Consider the following 22288-nt stretch of genomic DNA (forward strand, 5'->3'; position numbering starts at 1 on the left):
GATTTGTTTCCTACTCTGCTGCTCAAGAGAAGGGCAGGCAGATCTGCTTTAGGAAAGTAGAAGCAGGGAGTTAGGAGATATAGAGTTAGCATCAGATCAACAGTTATAACTACCATACCTTCCAATGTGGCATATTAATAAGTTTCATCCTTAAGCAGTGTAGAACTTACTGAAGGGGAGTTCCTGTTGTGGCTCAGTGGTAACAATTCTGAGTAGTATCCATGAGGGTGCGACTTTGATCCCTGGCCTTGCTCAGTGGGTTAATGTGATCCCTGGCATTGCCTTGAGCTATAGTGTGTAGGTCACAGGTGTGGCTCAGATCCTGTGTTGCTATAGCTGTGGGATAGAGTGACAATTGTAGCTCCAATTCAGCCCTTAGCCCAGTAACTTCCGTATGCTGCACCTACGGTCCTAAAAAAAAACCTTACTGAAGGAATTATTTAAGAAAACATGATTCACCCAAAACACAAATCATTGTGTTTCCTTACTGAAAACATCCAATAGCTTTTTATTATATAATCTTAAAACTCCAAATTGGGCATATTTTCACTTTTGTTTTATAACTGTAAATGACATTTTAGCCCAAATGGACACAGCATAGTAGAGTGAGAGGCATATTACCTACATGTTATTTTGGATGAGAATACTGTCATTATAATTATTTACTTTGCACAAATGATGTAGTCTTATCAATATACATTGAGTACTGTGCTGACAGGTACTTTTACAGAAGGGTGCCCAAAGAGTCCTTGTGAGGTCAAAGGTCAGTTTTTTGGCAAAAACATTAAGCAAACATATCAGGGACCCAAGAGAAGATGACCAGGATCACCTAATTCAGATATGGTTAGGAAAATATTGAATACCAACCAAAAGACTGTCTAGTGTTCTGGTAGAAAGAAATAAGAATTAGACTAATAAATATAAACATCTCTGAAAATTTAATCAGAGTTCATTGAAAAGTGGAAATCAATAAAAAAGAAAGAGAAGCCATGAAAGTGCCAGATATAAGGGTAGGCATGACATAACAAAGTGATGAGAGTGGAACCTGTAGGATGGCAGATAATTAGAAGTAGAGAAGAACTGAAGTCACATAATTAGATCCCTCCCTTTAGAAACTATATAAGAAGTATGACAACAATGTTCAAAACAAATTTACACAGATAGGAAGTAATCAACATTTAGAGACATTTGAGACAATTCCAGGACAGATCCTGCTGTCCTTAGTGCCTTAGAGAAGGATAGAACCCCCTTCAACATTCAGGATAAAGGAGGACTAAATCTATTATGGAATTCTTGGGGTTTTTGAGTTTTGGGGGAAAGTTATAAGGCTATCTGTCCCTTATCATTATAGATAATGATACAAAAATATACAGACATATGTACAGGTATATATGTCCTCTTTACTATAAGATATTCTTCCCTGCCTTAGCTTCAGTGAGTCTTCAGTTTATATCCAGGAGAAACTAAAAAACTAAGTATTTTGGACAGTCAGTTAATATTTAAATATTCGATAGTAGCAGTCTGAAATTAACACCGCTGTATAAATAGTAACATTTAGTAAAAGTCTAACTTTGTATACATACAAAGGTGAATATCATATCAGAAGCATTTGTTTGAAGAAGCAAGAAAAAATGCAAGAATGCAGGTCATTGACATTATTGTGAAAAATGGAAATGTCCAGTTTACTTTTTTATTACTAAGTTTAAAAGTAAGTAAGCATAATATAACAATAAAGTTTTTACAATTAAATTAATTGTAATTAGGATATTATAAAATGAGCAAAATTTAACATACCAGAGCTTTAAAATCTGCCATTTTTTTCTACCTAAAATGATGTTTCTCATATTTTCTTCTCTCCATTCAGAACCAATTCAAATATCACCTTCTCAAAATAACCTTCCTTACTACCTTGATATGTTTCACCCATTCCTTCAGTAACTCTCCATTCTACTGCCTATTTTCTCAGCATCCATCATTACCATATTTATCTTATTTATTACCTGCATTTCTCCCCAAGAAAGTATCTTCTTGTAATTAGAAACTATTTATATCATGTTCACTGCTAAAACCTCAGCACCCAGAAAAATACTGTCACATGGTAAATATTTAATAAATATAACTTAAAATAGTTTCTATATTTTATGAATAAAAGTAGCTTCATTTTCAAAAATTAGAAATAAATTGTCCAATCATTAGCGTTCACCCTCAAATATAACTTCCAAGTTAATTTTAGCAAATGCTACTCACAAGCATACAATCATTATTACCAGTTTTGTTTGAAATGTATTTTTCAAATCACAATAAAATTCATATACAAATAAACCATCTTTATAAGCTCTATTCATTTTAAGGTCAAGAATGCCGTTCACTTTATAGTCATTAATGTAATTCAAAGAATAAAAGAGAGAAAACCATAAAAATGATAGAAAAGGAAAGCTAAATATTTGGCATTAAAATATGTGATGATATGAGATACTATGAAATTTTATGACCATTGATTTAAAATTTCCGTAACTCATTCAAATCTACAAGATCCATGTGTAATGTACTCATCCTAACTTACGGCGATAAACTTTATGGTATTTTATCTGTGATAGTAAATATCCTATATTAATTTCAATATGGTGTAAGTTCACAGCACAAAAATGTTCAAAATAGAAAGGATTTTTGCTGTATGCTATGTCAACTTAAATAACCATATAATATGTATATATGAATATTTATATTCATAATGTTGTAACTGACTTCCTGATCTGCTTTATCTGATTTTAAAAACAATGAAAGTAGTCTTCAAATTAAACTAGCTAAATTTCAACATCCTTTACCTAGATATAATGATCCTGATCTGTGACATTCTTAATAATAATAAAGAGTAGTTTTCATGGGATCAGTAGTGTCTTTTCCTAATACCTATAATATAGATACTGCTAATATCTTTGCTCAGCAAGCTTGAAGACCTCTGAAACATCAAAAAGTTCCTGAAACTCATACATGAAATATATGGTAAAGCTGATTTTTATACTTTAAATGTCTGATTCCAGGACTTTGCTTGCTATTATGACCATATTACATTACCTATTTAAACTTCTTGTCCATTGCATTTTATTACATACAAGACAATTAGCACTCAGAAATTAAGATAAATTACCAAGAAAATCAGTAAATGGACCTGGGAAGAGAGTGTATGTCTACTGACACCACCAATATAGTGCATTTTTACTGTTTTGATAAAGTTGTAGTACTAGCTACAAATATTTTACCTGATAATTTGTTAATCAGCCCAGAGCTTTTTTCAGGGTGATATGTAAACTCCATGAATATGAAAATTTTGACCTTTTTTTTCCCCCCAGGGAATTCACAATAAATCATAAGTATAGTATTTTTGTAGAGGTTTCAGGATAGTTCTGATCACTTGAAATGTATACTTTGGGCCCTTTAAGGCTGTGGACACATATTTAAGATTCAAAATTTAGCAGAAAATATTAAAATATAAGATAAAAACCAATTGCTGAAGACTTGGAACCAGGGTTGAGATATACTGATGTATTTCCAGATGTGATGGATTCGGGGTTGGGGGTAAGGGAGAGAGGGCTACTTACACATATCCTTAATTTACAAAAATATAGGAGTTCCCATCGTGGCTCAGTGGTTAATGAACCCGACAAGTAACCATGAGGTTGTGGATTTGATCCTTGGCCTTGCTCAGTGGGTTAAGGATCTGGTGTTGCCGTGAGCTGTGGTGTAGGTCTCAGATGTGGCTCAGATACAGTGTTGCTGTGTCTCTGGTGTAGGCTAGGCTGGTGGCTACAGCTCCAATTTGACCCCTAGCCTGGGACCCTTCATATGCATGGGTGTGGGCCTTAAAAGACAAAAGACAAAAAAAACCCAAAAATGTACTTTGTGGGGAATGTATCATACTACCGGGGAACTGCTCATACTTTTCTATGAATGTATGACCCCTAGCCTGGGACCCTCCATATGCCATGGGTATGGGCCTTAAAAGACAAAAGACGACAAAAACCAGAAAATGTACTTTTGTGGGGAATGTATCATACTGTGGGGAACTGCTAATACTTTTTGCAAGGTGAGCAGTTTAAAGATTATGATAATACAACAAAGAGATATGAAGGTTTTTATAAGAGAGGTTGAAGACTAGATAGTAAGACTATCTAGATAGTAAGACTAATGTAATATGTCAGGATTTGGTATTTCATTTTATAAGACAGAATTACAAATCATACATTTATATGTCTGTATTTTGGAAGCAGTGAGGAGGAATAGAAAAAAAAAAGTGATGGCCTTAGATTAATTTGAAAAAGTAGCTTTTAAAGGGGAATTATAATCCCCATTGTGTGCCCCATTTCATATTAGTATTGTTGATTTCGATCTTAGGGACAACATCAAACAAGAGTTCATTTTACACAGAGCAACTAGATTCATGGAGCAGTCTTTAAAACATTATGTATCTTGAAATTGATGTGATAATGTTTATTTATACTGATGAGAAAGTACAGAGTGGACAAAGTTTTCTTTGAATGCTTTTCTTTTAATACTGTTCATTAGGGGTGAAATAAAGGTTAGTGCCAATTAAAACTAAGACAAAATAAAGAGAGAAGTTACAAACAGATAAATGTTGCCACTTCTGGCAAAAGAGGAATCTCTAACATCTGAAGCTGTGTGGAAACAAGAACAGTTTCCATGCGAAGGTCTTCCCAGCACAGAGCCTAGGGCATGCAGGTGTTCAATAAGGAGTAAGTTCAAAGGTAAAAATAATAATAATAATAATAATCAGCCAACAGATGAATTAATTAATTATTTAAAAATCTGAAGATCTTTTTTTCCTGAGTGGATTTAAAAGAGAAGAATACAAAGGGTGTGTATAGGATTCTGAGTTCTCAATAAGCCTACACACATTTGGGACACAATATTATGCTACTGATGTTATGAGAAGCAAACCTGTAAAATGTATGATAGACTGTCATTTCTATCACATGAAAATCAGCTTCTAAATATGAAAAGTTTTCGTGCATTAATTTGAATAATCCTGAAGCCAAACGGTCAATGTCAAAAACTTTGCCAATTTGTCTCCTCAAACTTGCTCACACCTTATGAGTAATAACTATATAAGGATAGCCTTATATTTTCAAGTCCCAATTTTTCTTATTGATTCTCCAAAATTCTCATGCAGCTGTATACACAGCAGGACCACATTCCTGGACTTGCAGTCAAACCCACTTGTCAGTAGGACCATGTCTCCTTGTTCTACTTATCTCTTCTTAATAAATTGTGACCTTGGTAATATTTAACTCCCTATAGGGACAATTTTGAATCAGTTAGAGAGTAAAAGTTGGGAGAAGTGGAACATAGGAGAAGAGTTTCTAAAATCGTCCATGAATTTATTGACCAATTTTTATTAGCTCCACATCTAAGGAGTTCCTCATATTAGAAAGCTACATTTCTGTTACAGTCCACTGAATCCACTCCCCAAAATGCAAGCCAAATTAAGAGGGAATGGCACTTGTAGTTAAATATATTCTATCTCTGAAGCAGAGGAGGAGTGGGGGTAGAAAAAACTGATAAGGGGAAAGAAGCAAAACAGTAAATATGGAAACAGAAGTAGCAGCAAACCTAAAACTGCAATGAAGATAAAAAAACACAAGAAGTTAGAAGCAGCAAGAGAAGTAAATTATCACAGTTCATTGCATGGAAAAAGTAAATCTGCTTCCTATGAATCAGCATAGATTTACACTCATTTGGTAGAGGTCAGTGGACCTCTATTTTAGCCTTCAAATAAATTAGAATTTAAGCAGAAGAGAAAGGAAAAAGGGGATAGATGTGGATAATTTCCTTCCTCATATATTACAGTTATATATAAAAGAGAAAATACATCTAAGACTTTCAGCACAATACATATCACCTAGCATTTTAGAAATGGTAATTAATTCATTATATAGAGTTATAAGGGTATCAGTATATCATTTGATGTATCTTATTAGTATATTTGTTATTGAGACCTTTTTAATCACATGTTAAGATTAAAAATCCCTTCAGTAATCTTAACATATGCTTACTTTACTATATATTAAACTGATGCAAAACAACTTGACTATTGACTGTTAATACTTTAAAAATTGTTTTGGCATTGTCTTGTGACACAGAAGGTTAAGGATCTGGCATTGTCACTGCAGCAACTTGAGTCACTGCTGTAGCATGGGTTTGGTCCCTGGCCCAGGAATTTCCTCATGTCATAGGCAAGGTCTAAATAAATAAATAAATAAATAAATAAATTTTTAAAATTTAAAAATAAAATTTTCTCATCATGGAGATAAATATTAGTTTCCCATGGGTTCCTGTTGACACAAGTCAAAATACTGGATGAAAAATCAAAAAAATCAAATAATTACATTTAGAAAAATGATATAAAACTATAATTTGAATAAAATGTACATCAATGATAGTTTATAAAACAACTCTTATTTGTAGAAAGCCACTGTATTGTATGACTATGTATAGAATTGTGTAATGATCAACTAGTTATTTTCTAAAATTTGCTTTCAAATCCATATTTCATATAACAAAATATTATTTATAAATGCTTGGTGACATGTTTTTTCAAACTCATAATCTAAATAAAATTTTTCTTCTGAGGTAGAATTCCCTCAACACTCTTTCCACATGGGTGTTTACTTATGTTTTCTTTTAAGTTTACAAGAGGGTAATTTAAAAACATGGTCATTGAACTACAATGCAAGACATAGAAATGGCATATTTATCGTGAAGTTAAATTTTCTCCCTCCCTGGAAAGCTCAATTTCAACGAAAGCCTTCAATAAACACAGTTTAATCTTGCATATAATGAATAAGAATCTCCATGCATGTGTTTAAATAAAGGGTTGCAGTAATCCCAAAGGCTAAGCTGCATTTGTCAGCAGCAACTACAAGTAGCATGGATTTGGGGAGACATCAGTGAGAGCATCTGTACTAAATTAAACTATTGTGTGATTCTACTACTGAGTCTGCAGTTGAATCCCACACTTTCTTAGTCTATGTTCTGTCATTTGCATCAGTTTCAGTATTTACCTTTGGGTATAAGTAATTATATACTCAAGTAGTGTCCTGATATTTATTTATTTTAAAAATTCTAACAGAATAATTATCCTCTTAATTTCCTAAAATTAAAAAAAAATTTCCAAAGTAGAAACTATTTGAATAAGATAATCTTTCATATTTACCTAATGCAAATGAAATTTAATGCAAATCTCAAGTCCAAAGTAGTGAGCTTTAGATGCAACATACTTGTTTATCTATCTATCTAAATATGAAGAGATAAGTATATAGATATGAGAGTACTGATTAAAAAATTTCATTTACTGTCCCAAAATAACTCTGCTATATTAAAAAAACATAAGCTTATTATTGATATTCACTATTTGTATTTCAATAGAACTCCCTATTCTAAACTGACCGAAGTTAATTTTAATTATAAATAAAAATATATTTATTGCCAGTAAGATAATAGTGTCCTTCATTTTAATGATTATATCAAGGATCCCAATTCTAAAACTTAAAAAACAGGCATATATGATTTGCATACATAACCATATATATTATTATATTAGTGTATCAATTATTAGTCCTTGAAAGAATAAGTATTGTCAGAAATACAAACCTGATTCTTATTTAATGCCCTCGTACTAAAAAGCATAAATGAATTGAAACTACATATAAAATGTCACATCGTCTAAATAAACTGGCAAGATTTGGGGCAAAAGAAAAATATTATTTATTTTCTAATAATTAAAACTATTTCAATCTCTGCTCAGTATATGTATAGTTGATTTATAATGTATTAATAGTTGTAACATTAAACTGGAAGGAGAGGAGTGGAAGTAATACAAATATTTATCTTTGACTGTTTCATTAAATTACTGTTACATATGTTAGACATAAAGCGATGTTATTTAACCACAGTATCATATTTTAAATATAAAGAAAATTTGAATTAAGCAAATAAAAATTTACCCAGTAATACAAGAAATGTAAAATGCCTACTGATGTGATCATCAGCTATGGAAAATGACCAGACAAATAATTTAAAATTCTACCACACAATGTGCTATCTCTGTATTATATATATGTTAAAAATAATAAGGATCTTACTTTATAATAATTATCTAATTTTTACCTAATATAATATGAGATAGCATTACAATTCCTATTTTATTTTCCCACCCACCATAAAATTGATGGAAAGAGATTATATTTTATAAGGTCTTCAAGACTTTTGACATTCTATGGAGAACAGTTATTTCCAGTTGCAGTTTTTAAAAATGGAAGTCTAATTCTCCCTATTCTAAAAATTATCCAAATTAGATATAACACACAGACTTTTTAAAATTTTTCCAAACTTAAAAAATAGTTTTAATTGCTATTTTATAATTTGTTCATTATATATCTATAATTGCTTGACAAAAGAGATTTTTATTGTCTAATGTTATAATGTAACAATTTAAAGGCTTTAATTAATTTATACATTGAAATAATTGCATTATTCCTTTTTATTTTCCATATGTATATTTTGTTTACACATACACATACACAACACACATACCTGCAGATACAGATACACAGGAAAAGATATAGATGCAAGTGTATAGATAAAGATATAAAGATATAGGTATATAGATGCTACTTTGCAATTTTACTTTGTAAGTTTTCTCTGATATTTCATCTGTGGCATAATTACCATTACAGTGAAAAATAGATTTGACACTCTTAGACTTCTGATATATTCTTTGCATTGTGAAGTATTTATAACTCACAAACATAAATATTTTGAAAACTATTTCTGGACATTAAATTATATCAATAACCTGCTTCAATAGGAAAAAAATAGATGATAAGAAGTTACTTAAATTTTCTGGGGGAAAACCTGTTTTGAAAACTTTTAGGGTTGATGGCCTAATTTATAAAAGCAGAATATTTTACATGCTGTCATTTGTCACAGGAAGTGAATTATTGGTCTTTATTTTTTAGATTACACATTGTTATATTGTTGTCCTTATTATATTGGCTTCTTATAAATATTGTTTCTTTTTTTGACTTTCCTAAGATCCTGTTTTAGTAAATATGAGGAGAAAGTCCATTATGCATTGGTTACTTCATTAATAATACATAAAGTATACTGAGTTTAGCATATTCCAATATAAATTATGTCAAGTATATATTTCTTACAATATGTTTAGGATCATCTTCATCTTTAGACTCAAAACTCAAATAACTATTAGCCACTGCTAACTCCATTCTTTACAATTGTAAGGTCAATCTCAGAGTGATATATGTGTCAGGTTTTTAAATTCATACTTATGAAACTTGCATATGCTGTGTTGTTTCATTGATTAATTAGAAAGACCAAGAAGTATCCTGCTTGTGAAGAGAAACAGAGAATATGAGAGCACTCATTCCCTCTGCAGTTGATTTATGATTTAGCAAAATAATGAAATGGAAATAAAGGAAAACCTTAAAATTCACTTTGAGAAAATATACAGGTCTCCTTTTCCCCATTTTTTCTTTTAAAAATAAATATGTATTACACACACACACACACGCACACACACACACACACACACACAGCAACAACAAAAATACCTCATGAGGTTTCCATTTTCTCTTCATAAGCAATAAGATCCATTATTATGACTTTTATGATTTGGGAGGTGTTTCTTGGTAGTGCTATTATAAAATGTCTTGGTTAAGCTCCAGAGACCTGCTTTTATTCAGGCACTTTGCATTCTTAATGTGGCTATAAGACCATCTCTTAGTAGTGCTAAATTTAGGAATAAGTGCATTAACATATTAGGAGTGCTATGAAAATGTATAAGAGTGCTCTAAAGACACTCTCCTCACTGTGCATTCCTTACCATATTTTAATGATGAGGATAATGGCGGTTCCAGGCAGAGGAATTTGAAGTGATTCATAAGAGCAAAAAACTTTTCCAGAATATTTAAAACAATCTAGGAGTCAGTATTGTCAATTAATCATTCTTTGTGCGTATATTCCTAATATGATTTTCATGACTCAACTTTTACATAATGTTTCCATATAATGATATATGTTCACATAATGTTGCCAATTTTTCATATATAATTTGACAGTCTTAATTATGTAATCTGATCTTTCTAAACCTCAGTTTTCTTGTGTAACATCAGAGTTGGAGGTAGTTATAACTCCTTTTTTAAAGTTCTAGAATTTTATGTAAATGTCTAAATAAGATAATGTCATAGACATGTCAAAGACAACTCATCTTTGAAAACAGATATCCAGGATACAAAGAAAGAAATTTATTTACCTTAGGAAATATATCTTATGTTCTACAATAAAGATAATCTTATTTATAAATTTATATCAGGTATAAACAAACAATTAAAACCAATGTCCTTTGGTCCCATTTAGCATGTTTTCTTTAAGAAAACTTAAGTAGGTAAATTAAAAAATAAAATGTCTAAGAAACTAACTAGAGTTCTTAATGAAGTAACTCGCCATAAACCAAACTTACTCTGCAGTTAATATTACTATTGATTTGATATTAATATGTATTATATATACAGGCATATATATTGTTGAAGTCAGAAGTATAAATATTTAAAAGATCATATTGGACCTTTTCTAAAGTATCACACTTTAAAAAAAAAAACTTTAGACTTATGTATACTTTATATTTAAAATTTCTTTTGAGGGAACAAAATAAGTTTCAAAAATATGACAAACTAATGATCCATTTTATGAAGCATTTATATAATGTTAAATAATTACCCATCTAGGCTCCTCAGTTCCATAGAGAACAAGTTACAGCCAATGTTTATTCATGACACACTCACGTGTATTTTTAAAATTAACTCTCAACCTAATTTATACTTTTTTGCATATAGTATATTGCCATATCACTCACACATTTTATGTATGTAATTTAAGCATTGTGCAAAGCATTCTGTTAACTATACCTACACATTGTGCAAATACTGTAGGGAAAGCATGTCTATTTCATATCACTACTGATGTCTAAAAGGAGGTAATCTAGTAGGGAAAAAACCCTCCAATTAGTATTTTTTAGTCCCATTTTGTGAAAGTACCGTGCAAGGGACATTTAACTGGCTAAACTTTGCATGTATGAGGGCCATAGCAAAATATCAAGTGAAATTGTTTCATGCAAGGTGACATTCAGAATAGGTTCTGACCCAACATACAATTTATCAAGTTTAGCAACAAAACATTTAAAAATGTAATTTCAGAAAAATATTGTGATCTTTTACACATGGGCAGTGGTACAAGACATTTTTATTTCAATTATGCAATGAATAAAATAATGGTGGCATAATTGTATGAACCATTTAAAATTGTTTTTTAAACTATCAAATAGAGTAATAAAGGCAAAAATTATTTTTGTATCCTAGAAATATTATCTTATACGACTAGCTTTACTAGTCCTACCGAATCTTTCTGAGTTATAATAAGTTAGTGAATTCTTTCTAAATTGATACTACGATCTTCTTCCTCTGAAGCATTTTTATTCATTATTTCCAGAATTAGATTTGCTTTTACCATGAGCTTTATCTTACACTTTTTCATTTTTCAAAACAAACACATAGATGACAGTATTTCAACATCTATTAAGTGTGTACAATTATTTTGTACTCTTTCTTTGAGAAAACTTTAATTGAATTCATAATGTGTTTGATAACATGACCACAAATGCATGCCATTCATGTTATGTCCAAGTTATTTGCTACTATGTGCTGGAATAGCATGTTATTTCACTTTCTTTTCTTTTTTTTTTTTTTAAATCTACCTTCAAACCTGTAGTAACCAGTTTCCTAGTTATAGCACAAATATATTTTACACTTAACATACCATTGCCTAGGTAATGAAGCAGTGTCTGAATCTGAAGATGGGATTTATCCTCTACTGAATGTCAGAGGTTTGTAAATCATATTTTTCCAAGTTAAGAATATTGAAGGATCAAATTCATTATTAGCTATGACTAAAGATGGGCAACTCTTCTAGTTCCACAGATAAGAGAGCCAAATGAAGATTTCCTCTTGTCATGCAAAAGTTAACACTTTTTGCTGTTACAGAAATTACTCATCTTTTCATGCTTCCTAGATTTCAAAGACCTTGTGAAAAAATCCTGATTAGTAATCTCATAGATATATAACACAGTATTAAATGACAACAGATCTCCAGAAAAGACCTCCAATTTCTCCTCAAATCTAAATTATGAAATTCTTATCAAAAGTTGATACTGCAAATAAATATAAACTTATCTACTACATGTGATCACTTTTATTTTATGCACTTTTGTTATTTAAAATATATTCTGAGAATATACACTGTTAACAGTATCTAAATGTAAATGCTGTAGAATATTAATAACCTTTTAGTTAAAATTCATCATGCCTTTTCTGAGATTAGCATGCCTGAAAATTTAATTGCTGTGAATAGTTATATTGAGTATGGAAAGAAATTAAAAAAAAAACAATGCTCCATCAAGTCTTTGTATTTTCCATAGCACTTCAAATAAAACATATCAGTTTTGCCTTTGAAATTCCCTCCTCTGGTTTTTATCCAGTCTTTATTACATTAAGATACATTTGCCTACAATAACAGAGAGCAATTATAGCTAACAGATGGACACATTCAGAATACTGACCTGAGTGAAACCACAAATATATCAAGAAACCTCCTTTACCAGGTAAAGTGATCACCATAATCCTGACATCCTATGTCCATCTATATATGCGTTATTTTTACTATGTATATATCAATCATTTCATTTTAATATTAAAAATAAAGAAATTGTATCTTATTAAAATAAGAAAAATATGTGTGTATTTTTGACAGTTCTGACCAAATTATGCAAACAAAAGTTATGAGAAAACCAGGAGTCCATTTCAAATTAATATAATAATAGTACACAGAAACATAATTAATATGTAATTCAAATCCACTAAATCTACTAACACAATGTGAAGTTTAGTTTTATTTTTATAATAATGCTCCATATGCAAATTTGAGCGCTATAAAAAGAGCTTGGATAGGTATCGGTTTTGGAAAAGTCAGATAAGAAAACACTGCAGTTTTTTCACAGAGCATTTTAATATCTTACTCAAGTACTACAAAATGTATTCTTACCTGCTTCTAAATTATGAGAGAGAAAGAGGGAAAGAGCGAAATATAACAGCTAGGAGAAAAGCAGTGTTTGTACTATTGCATTATAAGAAATTAAAAATTAAAGAGCTATATTGTCAAGCAAAGTAAATGACATTTACCTTGTTTAGGAATGGAATTGAGTTTAGCCCTGATCAGCGCTGACAATTCCGATGTTGCTTCTGTCTCATTCCTTCTCTTTTTATAGTATCTTCACAGCTGAATCTTCATGAATCTCAGTGTGCCTCCCTCTTCCAGCGAGCATCACTTTTAACTCAGACAGGCAGGAAGCTAAAGCCAAAGGAACTCTCTGTCTGATTGGTTTCCATTCAGCGTTTCTGATTAATAAGAGTCGTTCCTCACATAGGAAGATATTGCCGCTGATGGCGCTGCAGGGCTCCAGGTTTGGGTTGGGGGAGTAAAGACTCTATAGGCACAGTGATTTGCAAGCGAATGAAGTGGGAGGGCTCAGAGAAGAGGGCTTTGTCAAATACCCCCATAAGAGAAAATAACCCAGTGTTTTTCATCTCTGTTAATCAGCTCTGCTTAATATGTTTGCAATTGGGAGAGAAAGGTCACAGCATGTCTGTAACCTGTAAATCATCTCTAGAAAATATATATCACATAGAGAGTGCTGTTGCTCAAAAGGAATTTTGTGTAGTCCCTGCAGAATTCAAGGCTACCTATTTCAATTTCAATACCAAAATTCCAAGTTTAAGAAAAGGAAGAGAAAGAATGCAGATTATATTTATCAGTAGTAATGAATTTTTATGTCTGAGTTTTTTAAAATAATATTTCAAAAACAGTAATTTTAAAACATCTAATAATTGATGTCTTCACATGTTTTTTCTCAGTAAAGAAAATGATTTCAAATATAATTTCAAATTTCTATAACACTTTTCTTTTTACTTGATAATGCAAATGAGGGATTTTCACTTTCCCTGGAAATATCCAAATATAATTGTGACCATGGCAACATCACAAGGACTAGATGGTCCACCTGTTAGATTTGCTGTTGTACATTGTACAACTATTAGAGACCATAAGCCATAACAAAATCAAATCCTGTTTCAGGAGAGAAGTCTCTTTAGTACTTCTGGAAATGGCACAATAAGAAAAATATTGATTAGTAGATAAATCCTTCTGAAAAGAAGTTCTAGTAATAGTTGTATGAAATGCACGGTGGGAATATGGCTCATTTTATAACGGGTCGTTAAGTCACAGTAAGTAAATAGCTTAAGTGCCAAAAAATATCAATATCCTATTTGATGCTTTGAAGGAAAACTGACAATAGAAAATAAAAAATATAATTGCCACTTCTTCCACCACCCCACCATAGCGAAGAATATCCAAGAAGTGTAGATAACAAAGCTGCCTGTGCATTATGGAGATTCATTTCTTAAAAGGGAAAACACATACTTAGAAAATATGGTCTCACATGTCCCAAAAAAATATATATGACACTGCTAATGCATGGTAATTGAACTTGTAGCACACAGTTTTAAAACAATTGTGAATTTCAAAATGTAGGAAATGGACCCCAAGCAAAGGAATTTCACCCTTTCAATCTACAAATGAAGGAAGAGAAAGAAGAAATAAAGCATGTTGTCAGAGGCTGGATAGATCCAAGTGGTTAAGAACAGCTTAGTGAATGGAGGCTAAGAGTGTTTTCTGGAGGCAAAGAAACTTAATATAAAATTCACATTCTCCTTTATATTCATTTCTTCCAGGTCTACTTGTTCCTTTAGATAAACATATTATAGAAATTTCTCTGTTAATGCTGAGATAAAGTAATGCATGTGAAGTGGGAAAAAGGAACCAAACAAAGTATTTTATCATAGTTTAAGGTAAATGGTCACAAATAAAAGCTTTAAATCCCTAAAGTTGCACTCATTTCATTTCCCACTGAAACCCAACTGGAGGGAAAGGCTATATTGTGTGAAATCCAAATCCAACACAACATTCTGTTTCCTGATTCAAAGTTATTTTTACTAATTCTAGATAAAGGAGGAAAGAGATTTGCTCAGTAAAAAATGTTTACTATCTTACTATCTCAGGAGTGCTGTGCCTTTTTCTCCTTCGTCACAGTGATTACAGAGCCTTTGAAAAGAAGGGGCCTAAACTTTGGAATTATTAAAAAGTATTTTATATCATGTGTAAGAGCTCCCTATAAATTTTCAACTGTAAGTAGCATTCTACATCATATAAAACAGTTTTTGATATTTAACATTTATGAATATTTAGCAAACAGATTTGCACAAAAATACTAATCATTATTTACAGTAGTAGGACTGTATTTCCTCTTCCAATGTAATAAGACATCAAAATTGATTTACAGTAAATGAAAATATTATTTGAATTATTCTTTTCAAGGTTACTTTAGATTGAATTAATTTTTCTTAATCATTCAATGCTTTAAATGTAGTATCTTTTGGAGTTCCCATAGTGGCACAGCAGAAATGAATCCAACTAGGAACTATGAGGTTGCAGGTTCGATCCCTGGCCTTGCTCAGTGGATTAAGGATCTGGCATTGCCGTGAGCTGTGGTGTAGGTCGTAGACACAGCTCAAATCTGGCATGGCTGTGGCATAGGCCAGCAGCTACAGCTCTGATTAGACCCTTAGCCTGGGAACCTCCATATGCCGTGGGTGCAGCCCTAAAAAGACAAAAGATTAAATGAATAAATAAATAAATAAATAAATGTATCTTATTGAAAAAAACAGGAATTTTTTTCTTCTTCTTTGAATGTAATGTATCTGAATACTTGAGGACTCCATGTATGTAATACTGTCCATAACAACTAACTTATTCCTATGTTATGATTCATAATAAGAAATGTGTATTTAGTCTTCATCCCTGATTCTGGCACAGAGTTCCTAAAATCATTGGAATTTCCCAAGTGATAAGATCCATAAAAGGTATCTTCTTATATTAGTGAGTTGACTTTTAGGTTGAACCTAAAGATGGGGGCTGGATGCCAGGAGAACTGACCACGTGATTAGAGGCTTGGAACTTTCAGTCCCACTGCCCTGATTTGGGAAGGGGAGAAGGGTTAGAGATTGAATCAAGTACCAATGGCCTATGATTTAATCAATTATGCCTATGTAATAAGGCCTCCTTTAAAATCCCAAAAGATGGAATTTGGAGAGCTTCCAAATTGGAGAGAGTGGTGCCCTTGAGTAGAGCTTGGAAGCTCCATGTCCTTGCTCCATACCTCATCCTATGCATCTCTTTCATTTGACTACTCCTGAGTTACATCCTTTTATAGTAAACCAGTGATCTAATAAGTAAAATGTTTCTCTGGGTTCTGTGAGCCACTCTAACAAATTAATCACACCCAAAATGAGGGTCTTGGGAACTTCTGATTTATAGACAGTTGGTCAGAAGTACAGGTAACAACCCAACTTTGCAGTTAGTTTCTGAAGTGAGGTGGAGGGCAGTCTTGGACTGAGCCCTTTAACCTGTGGACTCAGACTGTTTCCAGGTAGATACCTTTGGAACTGAGTTGAATAATAGGACACCGAGCTGGTGTCCCGAGATGTCTTTGTTGGTGTGAGAACCCCACACCCACATTGAAATTGGTTTCAGAACCTGTTTACCATGCCACATAGAATGCTCCAATATTTTTTGCATTGTTATTAAATTGCTATTATATAATAATTATTTTACAAATTGTTAAGAAAGACATTGAAAAAGTTAAGTAGTCAAAATGCTAGTTTATCTTGCACTGAAATGGAAAATTTTTTTGAAATATGAATTAATGAATAAAATAAACATTGTACTCAAGTGAATTTTTAATCATAGAGTTGTTCCTGAGTATTTAGGGAGGACCATAAAGACAAGAATATTGCACTGAGAGACAGAAGCTTACTGTGCTGTGACAATGCCCATAGGACTATCCTTGAATTTAAGACCACTAGGTAGGAAAGAATTGCTCACTCTTTCGCAGCTAAAACCAAAATTCTTTGTAGAAGAGCTTTTGCAAATCACAATCATGAATATCTCCTACCAGATCTCAGACCAAGAATTTAGTCCTACAACCTGAAGATTAAGTGCACTCAGGAATGGAGCAAAAATTATAAATTATTATCTCCTTTCCCCTAAACAAACATTCTGTAGAGATCCTATTATGGCCCATTCCTGCTTACCTTGAGCCCTCTCTAGAGTTGAAGCTTCTTCAGTTACCTAATCACCACCGTGATTCGTAGCACTATGTGGCATGAGGTATCCCAAAATCTCATCAGAATTCCCTCTGACCACATATGCCCACTTACAAATCTAACATTAGGAAATCCTTTATATCCTCAGCCTTTTCTTTGAACATTCCCTTCGATTCTCTTCAACTCAAAGCTGCTTATTTTCTGAAGATTCATTTCCATTTCATGTTTCTCACAAGAGAGATGATGTTATTTCCATATCCTGGAGTGCCACAGACCTGAAATTGGGACAAATGATCTCCTTGCTTTTCACTGCTAGACCATTTTTCCTCACTTCTTTATCTATGCTTGCCGTAGTTTTATCATGCCTAACTCTCTTTGTTCAAATCATTTTATTAATGACCAGATGATTACTCAGTGAGTCAATATTTTTACAGATTATAATCCATTCAAAATTATCATGAGATAATGGTTTGAATTCCCTTTGCTGTATAATGTATCCCTGCTATATATCTATTTTATGCATAGTAGTGTGTATCTATTAATCCCATGCCCCTAACTTCCCCCTCCTCCTTCCCTCTTCCCTTTTCTAACCACAAGTTGGTCTTCTATTTCTGTGAGTCTGTTTATGTTTTGGGTATATATCCACTTGTATTATTTTTTAGATTTCACGTGTAACTTAAAACATGCAGTATTTGTCTTTGACTTAATTTCAGTAGATATAATAATCTCTAGGTCCATCCATGTCCCTGCAAATGACAGAGTTTCATTTTTATGGCTGAATAATATTTTATTGTATAGATATAAAATATGTATATGTATACATCATCTTTATTCATCTGTTGATGGGTGCTTGGGTTGCTTCCGTATTCTGAGTATTATAAATAATACCAATATGAACATTCAGGTGCATGTAGCTTCTCAAATTAGTGTTTTTGTTTCTTCTGGATGTATACCTAGGAGTGGAATTGCTGGAGTAAATGATAATTCTATTTTTAGTTTTTTGACAAAACTCCATATTGTTTTACACAGTGGCTGTGCCAGTTTACATTTGCACCAACTGTGTACAAGGGTTCCCTTTTCTCTACGTTCTTTCCAACATTTTAATTTTTACACTTTTCGATGATAGCCATTCTGGCAAGTGTGAGATAATAATCTTTTTATTGACTTGATTTGTATTTCTCTAATAATTAGTGATGTTGAGCATATTTTCATGTGCCTTTTAGCCATCTATATTTCTTCTTTGGAAAAATGTGTATTCAGGTCTTCTTCCCTTTTTAATCAGGTTGTTTGTTTTTTGATATTGAATTGTATGAGCTCTTTATATTTTTGTATATTAACCCCTTGTCTGTCATATAATTTGCAAAAATCTTCTCCCATTTCATGGGTTGTCTTTTAGCTTTATTAGTGGTTTCCTTTGATGTGCAAAATCTTTTAAGTATCAGTTGTTTATTTTTGCTTATATTTCTTTTGCCTTATGTGACAGATCCAAAAAAATTGCTACAGTTTCTGTTGATAAGTGTTCTGACTATGTTCTCTTCTAGGAGTTTCATGGTTTCAGGTCTTATATTTAGGTCTTTAATCCATTTGCAGTTTATTTTTGTTTATGGTGTGAGAAAATGTTCTAATCTCATTGTTTCAAAAAACTAGAATACATATTCATAAAATTAATCTGGAACAGAGTTCCCATTGTTGCACAGCAGAAAATAAATCCTACTAGGAACCACAAGGTTGCGGAGTCAGTTCCTGGTTTCGCTCAGTGGGATCCAGTGTTGCTGGTGAGCTGTGGTGTAGGTCCCAGACATGGCTCAGATCTGGCATTGCTGTGGCTGTGGTGTAGGCCAGCAGCAGTAGCTCCAATTAGACCCCCAGCATGGAAACCTCTATTATGCCATGGGTGAGGCCTAAAAAGCAAAAAATAAAAATAAAAATAATCCAGAACAACAAAAGACCCCAAATTACCAAAGCAATCTTGAGAATAAAGAATAAAACTGTTGGTATCACCTGCCCAGATTTCAAATTATACTACAAAGTTCCAGTAATCAAAACAGTATGGTACTGGCACAAAAACAGAGACATAGATCAATGGAATAGAGTTCAGAACCCAGAAATAAGCCCACATTCCTATGATCAGTTAATTGACAATAAAAGACACAATAACATACAATGGATAAAATACAATCTTTTCAACAATTGTCATCATTTTAATAAGTTCAGCAAACACTCAGATGATCCACACAACACACTGACTCCTCCTTGCTTTGATTTTCCTATCCTGACTCCTTCTTTCTGGTCAATTTCTGGGATTTTATGCCAGAAATTCTACCTCCCTTTCAGGATCTCTCCCCTATTGACCTCACATCTTCTTTCAATATTTTTCACCCACTGGGATTCTAAATTCTTGGCTCACTCAGCTTTGATCCCAGGACCTATTATGACTGCACACACACTGTCTCCTCTAGTGAACAATTCATTTTTATTTTTATTTTTAAAGGGTGTAAAAAGGTAAAGAAAAGAGATGAGGCTGTATATCATGTTGTGGCAATGTACCATGGACACACTCTGCAATTATGGAATGACCCATAACCAAACAATGCAGCAGAAGTAGAACTTTAGAGACAATGTTCTTAGTTGCTCTTTGTTTTTTCATCCTAGTTCAAAGATATTCAACATTGTCCAGTCTTTATATAGACAATGAAAATTTAGGAAGTTCTCAGAATACTTAATGTCTTTCCTTGGATATTTATAAACCGTGCAGAACATGAATGGCTTATATGAGTTTTCTACTATTTTCTAAAATTCTGTTCATAGTTTTAATTATAACCCGAATAATGACTTTTATTATTATAACTGCTACTGCTATCATTAGAAATAATAATGCAACTAATTATAATAATAATAATGATTTTTATTATATATCTGCCTAAATGTCAAAACAATTTTACAATATGGATTTTTTTTTTTATTTTTTTGTTTTTTGTCTTTCTGCCTTTTCTTGGGCCACTCCTACGGCATATGTAGGTTCCCAGGCTAGGGGTCAAATGGGAGCTGTAGCCGCCAGCCTACACCACAGCCACAGCAACATGGGATCTGAGCCGCATCTATGACCTACACCACAGCTCGTGGCAACGCCGGATCCTTAACCCCTTGAGCAAGGGCAGGGATCCAACCCACAACCTCATGGTTCCTAGTCGGATTCGTTAACCACTGAGCCATGACAGGATCTCCTGGAATTTGTTTTTACTTGAAATAATGTAAGAATACTGATGCTCAATGAAATTGTTTGTCAGAATTTACTTAGGTAGGCAATTAATGGACCAAGAGTAGAAACTAGTTCTATTTAAGTTTATAGTGTTAAGCACTATACAGCTTCCTCCAACTGCTGTAGGCAACAAAACACATCACAGCTTGGACACTGGTGGCCAAAAGGAGCTGGAATATTGTATATCACCCACAGAGTTTCCACAGAGTATAGAATTATACCTAGAATGTTTATTCTTGCTAAAGTTATTTTTAATATGATAAAGAACATAAGAAATGTGTCTCTAAATTTAGAGTAAATTCTAGTAAGGAATTAGTTTAAAAGAACATTCCAATTTATAAATGATATATAAATATTAAACATATTTTAAAGCTTTTCTTTCTGGCTCATGGGAAAATCTTTGGAAATACTGACAAATGATTGTCTAGATTATGTTATAACATATTTTTAGAATATTTATCTAACAAAAATTCCACTGACATCTACTTTAAAGAAAGATAATTTTTAAAAACCCTGGAGTTTTGCTTGTCTTTGTATCCTTTTAGCACATGGAAGAACACAAAGTAGTTTGGCAGTAAATGGTATATTATGTGCTTTATATGTTTCAAATAAAATGAATATTTAATAAAATATTTAGTCATTTATTTTCCTTTTTTAATTTATTTTTATTTTTTGGCTTTTTTTTGGGGGAGCGCACTTGTGGCATGTGGAGGTTCCCAGGCTAAGGGTCGAATCAGAGCTGCAGCTGCCAGCCTACACCACAGCCATAGCAACATGGGATCCGAGCTGCGTCTGCAACCTGCACCACAGCTCACCTCAACGCTGGATCCTTAACCTACTGAGCAAGGCCCGGTATCAAACCCGCAACCTCATGGTTCCTAGTCAGATTCATTTCCACTGTGCCAGATGGGAACTCCCCTATTTGCCTTTTTAATTAAAAAGTATTTCTATAAGCTTGTAGATAAACACTGCATGCTTATTCTCAGAGAATAAAATAACTTGATAATACTTGAATAAAAGAAAATTTCTATTGCTATCATTAAGCATGTAACTTAAATCACTCACATGATTAATTTTAAGCAAATAGGATCATATCCTGTATGTTATTTTTTATCAGGAGTACTTTAAAATTTTTGTTTTAGCATTTCTTTTTTCCCCTTTATTTTTCTCATCTCTGTCCCGCCTTTCTTTTACTATCCCTTCTTTTAACATAGGTACTGGCATTAACAACCTCTTATACCATTTTTTGTGCCTTATGTAATAAAATTTAAAAATCATCTGTCTAATCGATATATCTATCTTTGTATCTGTGTATCTGTTTCTCTACATCTTTATCACCTGTTTGTATCAACCTATTGATCTTTCTACCTATATTGTTTGTACCTTTGGTGTTTTAGTTAAAAATAAACAGCGTATTTCATTACCCACTCTGAATCTTGTTTTTCTACTTAATATGTTGTGAATTTCTTTATAAGTTAGTTAATAAACATTGTTTCAAAAGCTGCTAAACACCCTATTTTTATTTATGGACATATTCTTTTTTCAAAGTTTGTATCAGCTTTTTCAATGAAATTTTAAGATTTGCTTTCTTGTAAAACACTTCAGTCATCTGCTTTCAAGATTCTGAAGTTTACTTACTATGTTGTCTTTTTCTGCTATCTTCTTT

General features: G+C 32.4%; 2 protein-coding genes across 5 annotated transcripts in view; one reads left to right on the forward strand and one right to left on the reverse strand.

The window, feature by feature from the left end:
- Nucleotides 1-13604, reverse strand: part of CDH9 (cadherin 9) — a 131914-nt gene extending 118310 nt beyond the window's left edge. Inside the window, exon 1 of the mRNA XM_021076628.2 lies at nt 13326-13604. The gene's annotated coding sequence lies outside the window, so the exon portion shown is untranslated. The remainder of the gene's footprint in view (nt 1-13325) is intronic.
- The window catches only part of LOC146395472 (uncharacterized), a 491363-nt gene that overhangs the window by 150843 nt on the left and 318232 nt on the right, over nt 1-22288 (forward strand). The gene's annotated exons all lie outside the window — the stretch shown is intronic.

The sequence above is a fragment of the Sus scrofa genome, chromosome 16, assembly GCF_054392235.1.
Source record: "Sus scrofa isolate SSC_HxYL_T2T_F1_AM1 chromosome 16, Sscrofa_HxYL_maternal_Yorkshire_Landrace_v2.0, whole genome shotgun sequence".
NCBI classification, from domain to species: domain Eukaryota; kingdom Metazoa; phylum Chordata; class Mammalia; order Artiodactyla; family Suidae; genus Sus; species Sus scrofa.